Genomic DNA, 13,955 nt, shown 5'->3' on the forward strand with positions numbered 1-13,955 from the left:
GCATCGATAATCGTTTTATCAGTTTAGAATCGATAATCGGTTTAGAATCGAATCGTTGACCTCTGAATCAGAATCGAATTGAATCGTGAGGTGCCAAGAGATTCCCACCCCTAGTATTCACCCGGTGTGGGTTGTACTTTTTCATGGTTTACTTTTACGACATTTCCTCGAATTTGAAAGCTTAACGTGTGAGTGGACAAAATTTCTTGATTCCTTCTTTCTTTGATGTTGTATTTTAATTCTTTTCTGCATTGTTAGAATGACTAGGCGCCTCCTAGCATGTTTATCATGGTTATGGATGTAATTAAAATTGGTATTGTACTAAATTATTAAGGCACAAACACTGTGGTCCTTCCTCTCCCAGTTTCCTCCATGTTTTTGTTTCACCAATGTGTCCCAGGCTTCCCGTTGTAACCCACCAAGCCTTTGGCAGGGCTGAGCCATCAACACCTGTCTCTAGCACACACAGATATGCAGACCATCTGCCCATCATCTCTAATTAACCAAAGAGGGAGAGCTGGAGAATGACAGCGCCATAACAAATTTTCCAAATCATGTTTTGGTGCTATTTAGTCCTTTATGTCCTATGTACATCCAAGTCCCAGTGGAAGTGCACGGATCTTTTTACATATTTTACTCAACAATGGGTACGCGGGGTGTTGTAATTTATAGTGCATGCTTCGCATTTGAGTTTATTCTAGTATGTAGTACTAGTACACCCCCCACCCCCCTTCCCCCCCGCTCCCCCCCGCCCCCGCTGGGAACATCAGCGGAAGCTTTGTTGTTTCTCTTATATGTTCACCTTGCAATAAAGCCTTTTCCTACAAAAGCAGTGGCTTTAAACTCTGGCCATGCCACATACTATTATCCACGGAGATTGAAGCCCGAGCTCCTCCTGCATTGAACACATTCCGTATCATTGGCTTCTCTTTTACCTCGGCACCAGAGCCTGCATTGGTAATGGCTACAGAGGCCAGACTGCTTTTCTTTCTTTTACACTGGAAACACATTTTTCCACTTGGTTTTCTAAAACTGCTTGTCGCTGCATATGCTGCGAGGATGCCTCACACACATGTGGAGTGCTCTGCCTGAATAAAACATTCAAGGTTGAAATGTTTTGTCACAAAAATAAACTCAGAACTCAGAACTTCGCAAACTTGCGATGTGGATTTACTTAGATGGCAATAGCTTTCATAACACAAAGGGGGTTATATACACATAGAAATATGACTGCTTACTATTTGATATGTACAACTAGCATGATATTTACTGTGACATAATGTCAAGACAATACCTTAATGTAGATACAACTAGTTTGCTGGACTACTATAAGCTTTGAATAATGAATCTGCAATCGTTATCTCCGTAATCTCCGTATCTCATGTACACGCCGTATGGTGGTATAGAACAAAAAACTAAGAGGCAAAGCAACGCTAGCATACTAAGTTGTTTCCCAGTTGAGCTGCATACCCAATTTATTAAAATCAAGATGGAGGAATGTTTTTACGTTTAATTATCCCGTTGAAAGGCAGCAGCTTAAAGGACAACTTTAAGCTGCCACACATAGAAACGAATCCAATCCTAAACTCACAAATATGTTATGTTCTGTGTATTTTTTATCAGTGCAGAGAAGCAAACATGCAGTTTCCCTGGGTCTCCCACAACAGAAATAAAAGGTGGTTTACAGTTCACATACAAACGCTTCTTTACCCCTCCTTCAACCTTCACAGCAAACCAATTACAACCAATGCTTCTTCAGCGGCAAACCTCAGTGTAGCAGCATGTCTTTACTGCGTGTGTGTGGGGATGTCATTACCTATTCTACCAGGCAGCTATCGGGTTACTCTTAAGATGCAATTTTGGTTGTTTCCCAGCAAACAAATGTCTCATTCTATATTTTCTGATTTTTGTTTGGTGGGTGCTGCTGCTATAAAGATGTATGAAGACTCCAGTAAGTGAGTCTGAGAGCGTATATTTCCCAGGGGACCTTTACTGGCCCTAATTGCGATAGCGTGCTACACTCTGTACGGAAACCATTGGATACAATCTGTCAGAGCCTTCGGTTGTGTTGGTTTGCGTAAACCGTCAAACCGCATTTGCTCCGTGGCAAGTTGAAGCGCACCTCATCTCATTGGACGGCAATTCAGAGCCACTTTTACACACTCACTAAAGGCTTGAAGGCTCATTTGTTGTGTTTGCTGTATTTAAACAGAAAGGTGTTTACCTGCATGGGAACTTTCACAATCCCACAACCAACAGGAAATGCATCTTTATAAATTGAGTCAACCCTCCGTCGGGCCGGGTTTTTAAGTGTGTCACATATACACTCACACGCTGAAACGGAAGCCATAGAAGGCTCCCAGCGTACAGTACGTCCTTGACAATAGAGGATCTGGACTGAGGGATCGGTTCATTATGCAATAGTTCTCTCTAAGGGGCACTTGTGCTTCCACTTCTCTGGCTGCAGCAGCAGCACACTATGCAACCTGGCTGTCTGCCCTAGATGATCAAAGATGAGCATAGGATTCGGATGTGGTTATATTTGCCTTTTCCAAGCAAATCCAGTTTATGCGAGAAGATGAATGAGAGTGACTCTACCCGAGCTGAAGTGCATTGTTTCCCCCTTTTTGGCTGAGTTTCCGTCCTAAACATTCCTCACTAAGGGTGGACAGTTGGATGGTAAACAGAATTTTTCGCTTTTACAGGAAACATCTAAAATATTTATCTTGCAAAACAAAAAGGCAAAGAGTGCCTCTGTGCCACACATCTACTTGTTCTATTGATATGTCAGATTAAAGCTGTCATTTGTCCCGTCACACAGCCAGAGAGGCTCATTTTTGTTCAGCTCTGTTCCTCGTGCGTTTCTTTAGTTTGACCCTTTATCGGTTATCAGAAAGAAAAAAGAAATTCCCTTTTTACGATAGATGAGGCAATCCAGCATATACTATTGAGAAAACATGCATATATTGTTTCGAATATTGATCCACTCATATAACGATCATTCTCGTGAACTATCATATATAATTTTGAGGCAAAACAGCCTTCATGTGAAATTCCACATTTACAATTGCCCTGTATTTATGTATTTACGAGTCACTAACTAATTAAATGAATGAATGTGTAAAAAAAATTGAAACTTTGAACTGGTTTGACTGAAATCTGGCAAAGCCTGGATATTGCAATCAATACTGTTCCATTCTGTTGTAAAAGCTAGAGAAAATATGCATTATAGACTTATGTTTCCTGCCATAACAAAGACTAAAGTAATGAAACATCATGTCCAAATTGAGAAAAATAACAGCAAAAATCCTCGGTAATGTCTGCCTCTTAGCCTTACCCATGCAGGGTTGTTACAGAGGGCACAGGCACAGTGATTCAATCACGGATCCACTTCCAAGTGGAATGTGGATTGGAAATGGTGCATCTTTCATTTAGCACTTGTGTAAAAGACCTTTTCAACTTATTCTGCTAAAGACACTTTCAAACTTTTGATCATTGACTTAATTATGACATAATTATTATCTGTGAGATATTTCTTGTTTTACTTGTTTACAATGATCACACTTTAAATACATCTCATATATTTGCATAGTTTGCCACACAGTGTTTAATGTGACGCAAAGCAGGCTTTAATTTACCTAATGTAAAAAGTGTGTACTTCTCTGTGTGTGCACGGGCTGTGAGTTTGTGTGTGTGTGTGTCGAGGATTTTGCTTGCCCGCCACCATGCTCAAGGTCAATGTTACAAAGGTAATGGAGATGATGTTCTGGAAAGCGTCCCCACTTTGGTCCGGCGATTGCAACTACTTTGCATTATGGAGCTCGTCAGCATGATTGAGCGAGCTCTTTAACATCTCTTTACAGCGCGCGCCCACCTGTACAGACACTCACACACGCACTGCTATTGCCTCTTAACAGGTTGACAGCACTGTACTGACAAGCGTGCGGGCTTCCCAACACCCACATTACCCATAATGTGGACCCCCCCCTCCCCTCCCCCACGTGTCCAATCCTATGTAGTGCCGTTAACCTTGCACCTTTTGAGTCTGTGCTGCATATCAAATGCCGTCTCAACCGTGACTGTTTTTTTTTTTTTTTAATCTGTTGATGTTGCCAACAAAATGAATTGCGAGCCAGGCTGGCTCAGTTGTAATGCTGCTGACTGGCACTTTCTGTAACTATGAAAACGTAAGGCTCATTATACGCGTATTCTTGCAATAGCCGCCCAGAATCAAACCATTCTCGCTCACAAGGCAGTTTGAAAAAGGAGGGTTGGAGCGGAAGTTTACTCATCAAACAAACACTTTGCTTGTGGCCGACACTTGTGGGTGAGTGGGGAACATGGTCGTCCTCCAACCAGAGGGTTGGCGGTTCGATCCCAGGCCTGGCTAAGCCACATGTTCATGATGCAAAGACATGATGCATGGAACAAGTGTATAATGACACGCTGTCACAGACATGCATAGCTGATCCTCGAGACGTAAGTAGGCCGTCATAGCTTGACGCTTAATACCACGGACAAAGCAGCTGTCATATGTTACATTGTAACCGTTTTCCATAGAATGAGCTTACAAAAGGTTCCTATTTGGTCACCTCTGTCCTTGACCCTCCAGAACCAAGGTCTTGTTGCTCCTTGTTTGACGCAGGCTATTGCGGATGGTGATGGATTCGGTTCTCCACCGTTGGAACACCTGGGGCAGTATAATTGACACCCGCAGCTGCCCCTGAGGTGTCCGTCCACCCCGGGGACGGACTGCATGCAGTAGGCCCGCGTGAACAGATGAAGAATGTGAAGACCAGAAGAGAATAGAAAACGAGAAGGCAAGAGAGTCCTGAGAATAGAGAACGGACGGGTCCCATGAATCATGTTCTCGTATTTTTAGGCTGTGGCCACCGATGGCTGTTTCGGATGTTCCCTGGACGTAAAGGATTCTCTCCATTTTTCCCTTCCCTCCCTCCCCTTTGCGCGCCCATCCAGGAGGAATCAGAAGTGTCTCCTAACCAAGAAGCGGCTCATTCTTTCAACGCCGCTTTCCCTTCACTGGAAGGTTTCAAGGGAACCCTCGCACGCTTGTTTCATATTAGACGACACTCGTAATCCAATTTGGTTGAAGAACGTTCCTTCACCCCTTTGCATCGCCTTCTGTTAATAGTGTGTTTAATAGCCTGTGTGTGGGGGTGGGGGTGGGGGGGGGGGCTCTGTGTGCATGTGTGTGTGGGTGTACGTGTGCATGGAGGACATCATTAACATGTGCAGATTTGTGTGCGCGCGGGCAGATGTGTGGGTGTGTGTCATGTCTTCGCAGTGATTACCTTTGGCTGCCAGCTCCCACAGGACGTGTGCAACACTGTGTGTTCTGCTTGCCAGGCACGGTTAAGACTGCTTTCAAACTCGTAGCACTCTGCCACGGTGAGAGCAAAAAAGAGAGGTTTTTCTCTGCTGATTTGTTGTGTAACAGGAGCGAACACACACACGCAGAGTGGAGGAGTTGTACAGCAGCAGTCAAGGTGGATTGCCTTAGGGTGTTTCTCACTAACTTTTTTTTACCCAAGGTTAGATTTAGATAATTTACAGAGAGTGAATTGAATAAAAAAAGATTATAATACATGAATCCTGTAGTACAGACAACATATGCTAAGTTTTTGCAATCCTACCGTAGCTTATGCTTTCATACCTCTCGGCATTAAGGAATCCAAATCAACTGCACTAAATTTACAATGGTACTGCTTATGCTCGGATACAACCATGAAGGATATTTAAAAAAAATCCATATCATGTCTTTTCTTAAGGTAGAAGAGACGTGTTGAAGAAACAAACAAGAGCACAGTTTAGTTGCCGGAATTGGTTCCCAGGAAGAACTCCATTAGGTCCGACATGCTTTGTGACTGGAGGGCTGACAACTTTGACAAACAGTTTGAATACCCTCGTATGAATCATTAATAAGGAGTAAGTCGGGGTTGCTCTGCTTGTTTTGTCCTCCAGCTTTTCAAGAAATTTTCCATTTTTTTTCCCACTCTTTGGATTTTAAACAAGGACTAACACAACCCTTTCTGATTGCAATTTGACATTTTGTCTGTAACAAGTTGAGTGAATCTTGCATCACATTAGTTCACATTGCCCTAATCGCGCCCAGTCAGAGGCGCTTTTGAGAATGCACTCCGAAGAATCGGCTGGAATGAGAAAAAATACAAATAAAAGTAATTTCACAGGGCTTCACATTATGGTCTGTGGGGGAAAGAAAGGCGAGAGCTGGTGAATGTTACACCCTGACTAAATTGATTTTGGTTTGGGTTGAACGTTTTATCAAAGCTTCTAATCCTCAGAGGAAAGGATGAGTCTAATCGGAATGTTTTTCTGTCGGGATTAGCGGCCGCAAAGCCGCTCACTCTCATTCTCATATTCTTACTGTCTAATTCTTTTTTTCTCTGTCTTTTTCCCCCCTTCATCTCTTTGTTCCTCTAAATATATTTGCTCCTCTTGCCTCGTCCATTCCTTCTGCCTCTTCACAAGGTGTATAGAAAAGTGTGTTTTTAGCTCACATCTGAGTTGTGTGTGTAGCCTGAGTAGCCTGTATGGGCATAGCTCCTTTAGATGCACAAGCTCTTCATGGAGCTGAATAATATGATCATGGATACCAAGTCGCACAAGGGAACCGATATTCAGTCATTTTGCCACTGCAAACATTTATCAATACTGAGCCAAGCAAAGGCTTTGTGAAAGCCAACATTGAGCCTGCACATGTAAAATATTAACAAAATATATCATTATGAAAATAGCTTTTAAACAATTCTGTAATGTGGTTGAAATGAGACTATTGTGATAAATACTGGTTCATGTCTCACTTTCTTTCTCTATTGTCTAATTTGTTGAATTATTCTACTGCAGAGGTTTGTTAAACCTGAGAAAAACAAACAGACCGCCCTCCATTTACTGCTCTGCCACATGTAAATACTGTACGTAAACAAGCCCAGGTATATCTTCATCATATTGACTCAGTAATGCTTGAATTTAATAATTCTGGTGTTTCCGACCACTCTCTTTACACTGCATGTCAAAATTCACCAATTCACACATGCGTTTAACACGAGGATTCTGCCAAACAAGGTGCCAACCTGCTCCTCTTCTTATCACACCCACTCACAGACATATTTTCTGAAATTGAGCAGACAGAGATAAATCGTATATATATATATATAATATATATATATATATATCTTCTGGGCAAAAATAATAACCCCTGTTTTCTTGAATAGATGATATATATCTGTCAGTCACTCATTTTTGTCTTTCATCTGAAAAAATAGAAGGAGCAATAAGCGCTGTAGGTGGGAATATATCATGTCGCCTGCTTGCAATCTTCATAAATGCGTGGAAAGGTCTTTTGCATGTGCTTAAAGCTTCCCCTTTTTTTAAATGGTGTATGATTGTGCCAAAATAGAACAGAGTTCCATGTGTATACTCAAAAGGCCATGTTGAACATACTGCGCTGGCCTGTGAGGCAAGAAGCTTGACGCCCGACTTGTGTACTTCATTAACGGCACGTCCGTGTCCATGTTAACCAGCGAGCTATTCACAAACTGTGTAACATTGTTACCTAAACGTGACAGATTCCCCGTGGCGTCGGAAGTTTAATCAGAAAAGACTGCACAAGGACACCTGCTGCAGGCGTCCGTGCTATTTAACGCACTGCTGTGCTCAATAAAAACTATTTATCTCAGATCAGAATTTGTCATCATCAACCATTTGTTGATATGCACACTTGTTTGATTTAGAGTAGGAAATCTATTTTTTATCACAAACAAGAATCCCATATATCATTGCAGAGTAATAAACAGCCTGAGGGATTTCAGTTTACTCTCCACCAAAGAATGAGGAATGAGTGAACCACCTGCAAACCTCATGAAAGCGTCATTATTACTGCAGTTCTTATGCGTTTTGATGTTTATTTTTTTTAAAGCCATTTGCCAAGTGTCACTATCATGAATTGACTATTCAATTAACGACACACACTGTGCTATTTTAATCATATACTCATAAACTATCACACAAATCATACTGTTCCGGCAACAAATCACTCATGGTTTGTGTGCCATAATCCAAAAAAATCACTTGGATAGATTTTTATATAAACCAGCCGGGAAAGAGTCCCTTTGTCTCTGCGTTGCCCGAAAGATGGTTCAGCTATCTAAACTGAGTGGCTTATTTATATGTCCCTTCGGTTATACAATGCTTGGTGTTGGTGGTGGTCTAATCAAAATGCAGATATTTTCATTGAAGAAACTAGATTACGGTTTATGAGAATCACGGGCAATTACACACACAGTTGTATGTGCACACATAGTATTGCACATTTATAAACATATGAAGGAATATTGAATATGTGAAAGAATATAACATGCATTTTCTCTTTTGCTAAAACTTGACCTGATTATGTTGACCGCGTAAATTACATTTAGCATGCTTTCAAAAAAATAGAAAAATCATGCTGATTAGGATAAGTCACACATTATTGACTAGCAAGTGCAAACCAAAACACAACGGTTCTTAATATTAGCATAAAACAATATTTTTGATTCATTTATTCCAGTCATGGTGATAGAGCGCAGAAATGAAAACCGTCCATTTAACAAGAGGAGTTTCTGCGCTGTGCCGCGGATTAAATCCTAACCAGAGAACATCAAATAAAAACAATTATTTAGGGGCTGTAAGGTGTCAAGCTGTGAAGAACGGCCTTTTCAATTATTGAACTTAATGTGTGAAAGCCACGCTGGTCGATTCGGATGCAGACACCCATAAGCCTCGCGGTGCACTAAAGAGCTCGGAGCAGATCGGGATCCTTTTGTCTCCACCACAGAAATGATGAATACAATACAATTCAACACCACAAGGTTATTGTTGCTCATTTTAGATTTTTACAACAAGATGCAGGCATGCTAATCACAGAAGTCTGATTTGGAAAACTTTTATTCGGGTGTTCTATGTTTGGGGGCTTAATTAGCAAGTAAGTCCTACGATGAGCATCATTACCGCAGCCGAGACTGAAATACACACTGTAGATATTCGGCTTATAGAAACCCCTCTGAGGCGTAAGACCTACCAGCATCCGACTGGCCCGGGGTGGATTCAGCTCACCTCATTTCATTTGTCTTTGTCATCCACACTTGTGGCGGAAACAAACAGCATGAGACAAAAGGCGTCTCCTTCTTGGAACGACTCGATTCATCATCTCCGTTTGTGTTTCAAACGATATCTGATTGGTTCAATATCAAGACAACTAGCTTGGATTTAAAGGATGATGAGAGCGCTACTGAGAAGAGGGTAGATCTTAGCGAGGAAACCCAAACCACCCACACACTTGTAGCATCCAGCACTTCCAATTAATTTGTTTTGAAGTTCAGGGCTTCTGCTTTGTTTTTGTGTTGTGTGAAGTTGTGACACCGAATGCGGTATCATTAGCGCCGTCTCTGTTAGTCACTGCGCACTCCCTTCATCAGTCTTTGTTTCTCTTGTCTTTTTCCTCCCTCCATCTCGATTCTCTCCCTCGGCTTTCATCTCAGATCAGAGGAACAAAGTCGTAGTTTTCCACCCCGTCTACCACCGTTTTTTTTTTATTTATTTATGCCTAAAGATACTGTGAGAGTGAAGCTGTGTCACCTTTCTCCAGGTTTTTCTACTTTAAATTTCTCCTTTCATGCCTCCTTTTCATCATGCATGTTTCCTCGGCCACTGTTCTCTTCACTCATCCTCTCCCCGTCCTCCGCTGACGCCTCACTGTCTTTCTCGCCAACCTTTTCGATGGCCCTTTATCTCTTGCTCCTCCATCTCCACACGTGTCCCCATAATAAGGGCCGGATCCATTTCCCTTCAAGCTCTCAGAGACCAGCTAAAAGCAGGAAGTGAAGGCAATCTCTAGTGGAAGGAAAGCCGCCTTCTACTAGACATCACCCAAAAGTGACAAAAATTGTCCCTGAGTGAATGGAAGAGAATGTGAATGGAAGAGGCTTAAAGTGGTTCTTCTGAGAACTAAATGACATATAGTGTAAAAGGGCTGCAGCGCTAACACATTCTGTCATGCGCCGTTAGCTCGCCACAAAAAGACAAGTATCCAGTCCTTCAGGTTTCAGATGGAGTTTGGGGAGATTTGTCTCGACGCCCTTTAAGGTTTGAAGTGACAAAGGATGGTTCCTTCACTGCGTTGTGCTCCTTTGGAGAAAAATGACGTGGCTCTTTGTGTGGGGTTCAAAAACAGACTTATCTGCAGGAATAGGAACTGCACGCAAGTCTTTTGACAAGTGTTAGGATGTGCTCGACGGGAGAGTTCTGGATACGTTCTCTTTCTATTGGAAATGCAAAGATGCTCTGTGGAACTGTTTCATGTATATTTCATCCACAATGAGATGCAACTCTGTTTTATTGATGGCCGACTGCTCAGCTCTCAGTTTTCCCGCTCTGGCCCCTCCCCTCTTTGGAAGAGTTTAAGTTACAGAAGGAAACTCATAATTGAATTATGACCGCCCCAAAGCAGGAAGATTTAATAATGGGAACCCGCCTCCTGGGTTGACATGAAGGAGGGAGATGGAGAGAGACGAGACCAGGTTGAAAAAGATGACGGGATTCATTTACTCTCTTCGAGAGGCGGCGCATTATTGAAAGTACCCCACAGGCTCGTTTACGGTATGTGACCAGTCAGCAGCATTTCAGTGCAGTCGTTTAGTGGTTGTTTCAGTAACTGATTAACTCATTCATTTGTTTTCTTGAACTAAGAAAAACACTTATTGAATTCATCATTCTGTCCTACTTTTCTGTCTAAAAGATATAAAGTGAAAATGGGTAATCATTTTTAACACCAGAGAGAGGAGAGAAAAACTTAATTTTCATCTCTTAAATTTTTACTGCAGAAATAATAACACCCTTCCACACAATATGCTTTTATGGTGAAGGTTAGATTCTCCATTTAATATTTCCCAGCCCACACATCATCATCAGGCCTCCATACCTCTGCAAAGCTACGCGACCGATTTCTGTGATTAACATTCTTTCGGGGTTCTTTGTGTCCCGTTAATAATTCAGTCACTGATTCATCTTCGTTTTTTAATTTTTTTTTCTTCAGTTTTTTTTAATTCTTTGTACTTGTACTTGTACTCAATATTGAAAATAAGAACATGCAAAGATTTTAGTGACTAAGCACACACACAATGCAGCGTCATTTCCCAACACCCACCCCTACCTCTGCAAATACCTCAACCTTCACAGTGTGTATAGGTATGTGTGTGCACAGTTTAAAGGTCAAATGTGTGCACAGCACAATAAATCAATACTTTCAGTCTCCCCAGGAAGTTAAGTCCTATTTCTACTATCCCTCACGCTTGATGTGTGTGTGTGTGTGTGTGTGATAGTGACTCTCAGAGAAAACACACACTCCAAACCACAGAATCGTAGGTAAGAACACATAGATACCAAATTGACCATCACAGACCTGTCACATGAATTATTGCCATTTTATCATTAACTAAGTATCTTAAATGCGCAAGACCAGCTGTTGAAGTTAAAACATCTCTGAGCACTATCAACAGGAGCTACGACTTTGGGAGTACGGAGGGACAGAATCCGTCTCTGCTCAAGCAGTGTGAGGGAAAAAAACACAAGGCTGCATTTCATTTCCGTTCCGCAGACGATGAACTGTCGCAACCCAATATTCCTTGCCAGCTGACATATTCACTGTTTATATTCATGAATTCATTGAGTGTTTCAGAGATTTATTTTGTCAAAACCAGCTTGAGACTGCATTGCCGGATGCGGATCTGCTTTAATAAAAGTCGGCCCTGTTTGCTTATTTAGCTCTTAGCTTTTGTTGTCAAATCAGACTTCTCACCGCTCACACAACTGAATGTGATTTTTCATATCTGTACCTTTTTTTTTTTTTTCAAAAGACCGCTTTAGAATGCAGGGGGAGTCGTACGCAGCTTTCACGTTTGAAAATGACTCATCCTTTGATCAGTAGATGTCATGGAATACGTCTTAGTGCATTGCATTGCGTTGTACGACGCCGGCTTGTAAAGAATTACGATCCAATACATCGACAGTATGTTGTGAATTCGAGGAAAACACAATTTTTTTGGTGGATTACATCGCTTTTGGATATCAAAAATAAGTTGTGCACCTGCTTCCATGTAGTCCCCAGAGTTATAGTTTTCGTACTTCTTACAAGTGCTTTATTCTACCATTCCAATTTTTCATGAATTTTTCTATTAATGGTTTTCTATTAAAATCGTATCATTGATTCAATGGTTCGCCAAAAGTTGATTTTTTTTCAAAATAATTTATCCGTTCTTGGTCCCGGTCTGGATAGAAAGACGCAGGTGTTTGTCCTCTTACCGCCTGATAACATCCCCCCCCGGTTAAAGGAATGACAAAAAAGACATTTCTGACACAGCGACAGACACGGAAACAATGTTAAAGTCCGGCGACCTCGATTTACAACAATGGGGCCAGAATTCTGTTTTGGACATGTGCACTCAGCCTGGTGAGTGCTCAAAGCCTAACGTGAGTGAGAGAGTGAGTGAGAGGCCTGTTTTATGAGGCACTTTGTACCTAAAAACCCATTCTCCGAGCGGCTTTAAGTGATTTATGGCCACTAGGGGGGCAAAAAGTCTCCAAACAAACTCCCTACAACACAGCTCCAGATGGATCCCAAGTGGAAAAAAATGTTTTTGGTCCACCTCAAGCTGTCAGATTCTTAATTGAGTTTCTGTACTTTTTATAGAGGGATGAACGTCATTTTTTCAAAAAATAGATTCTCTACTTTGATGTTCAGATTGTGGCAAGCGCTGTCAAAATAATGTGCTGGAACATAAAGTGAGGTGACAGTTAGACGTGGCATGATTGTAGACCACGTCAGCGGAAATCAGAGCGGTACAAGCGACCCCTTTACATGGTCGCCTATACATGGTTTCATCCATCGTTGTACGAGAGTGTGTGAAAAACCAGACATGAGTGTAATATTCTAAAACGGGACATTTATTAAATAATACTTGCAAGTAGGAGGCAGAGTTGACAACATCCACTCGCTGCATAAAGGCTTCTTGGAGGCCATCTTCTCTGGCGCTGGAAGTAAACACACTAAAACGGGTGGGGGGGGGCACACCAAATGCTGGTCATCAATCTTGGACGCGGGCCATCATGTTGTACACCGTAGGACACGCACTTCACCCCATGAGACATTGACCCACACACATCTTGGCCACCAGGTAACGTGACGTCACTTGTGTCGTACGGACTCTCTGTTGTCTTAGAGCACGACTGACTAAGACCTTATGGCAGTTCCTCCGACGGAAAAAAAACAACAACAACAAAAAACAGCATCACATATGGAGGGCGGATGATGAATTCAGGAGCCTGACGAGGCTGTTTCCAAGTGTGCTTCTTCGACAGCTGATACCTCTTTATCTCGTTGCAGATGACAGCGGGGTGAACAGGTTGTGGCGGGGAGGGGTTTTTGTTTTTTAATATCCCCTTAGATATTTGCAGGCTCCCCTTCTCACTAATATCGCTTTTGTTCAGCGTATACATCTCATATCAGTTTGTGAGGTTTGCAGCCTGGGTGTTTTCCATCGATCTGCTGTGAAAGATGACAGGAACTTTTGCCACTTGAGTTCCTTTAAGAAATGCCGCGGTTTTCTTAACTAAAATGGCAATGTTTAACAGTCACGTCCCATTCTGTGGAATGCTCATTTCAAGGAACAGGGGTGTGCGTCTTTGTCTCAAATTTTCCTAAATCAACAAAGAACTCCCTGGTTTCTTGGTTGTTATATACTACGAGGTCCTCTGAGCACCATCCTCCCAGCTGGTTGATTTCCTCTCTAGAAGAAGTCTCGTTGTTTGTATTTCGGCAGTAACAGTGTTTGAACAGCAGAAGGGTTCTTTGCTGTTTGATTGTCTTTTTGATTAATATAAAA

Source organism: Gasterosteus aculeatus, chromosome 10 (genome assembly GCF_964276395.1).
Source record: "Gasterosteus aculeatus chromosome 10, fGasAcu3.hap1.1, whole genome shotgun sequence".
Classification (NCBI taxonomy): domain Eukaryota; kingdom Metazoa; phylum Chordata; class Actinopteri; order Perciformes; family Gasterosteidae; genus Gasterosteus; species Gasterosteus aculeatus.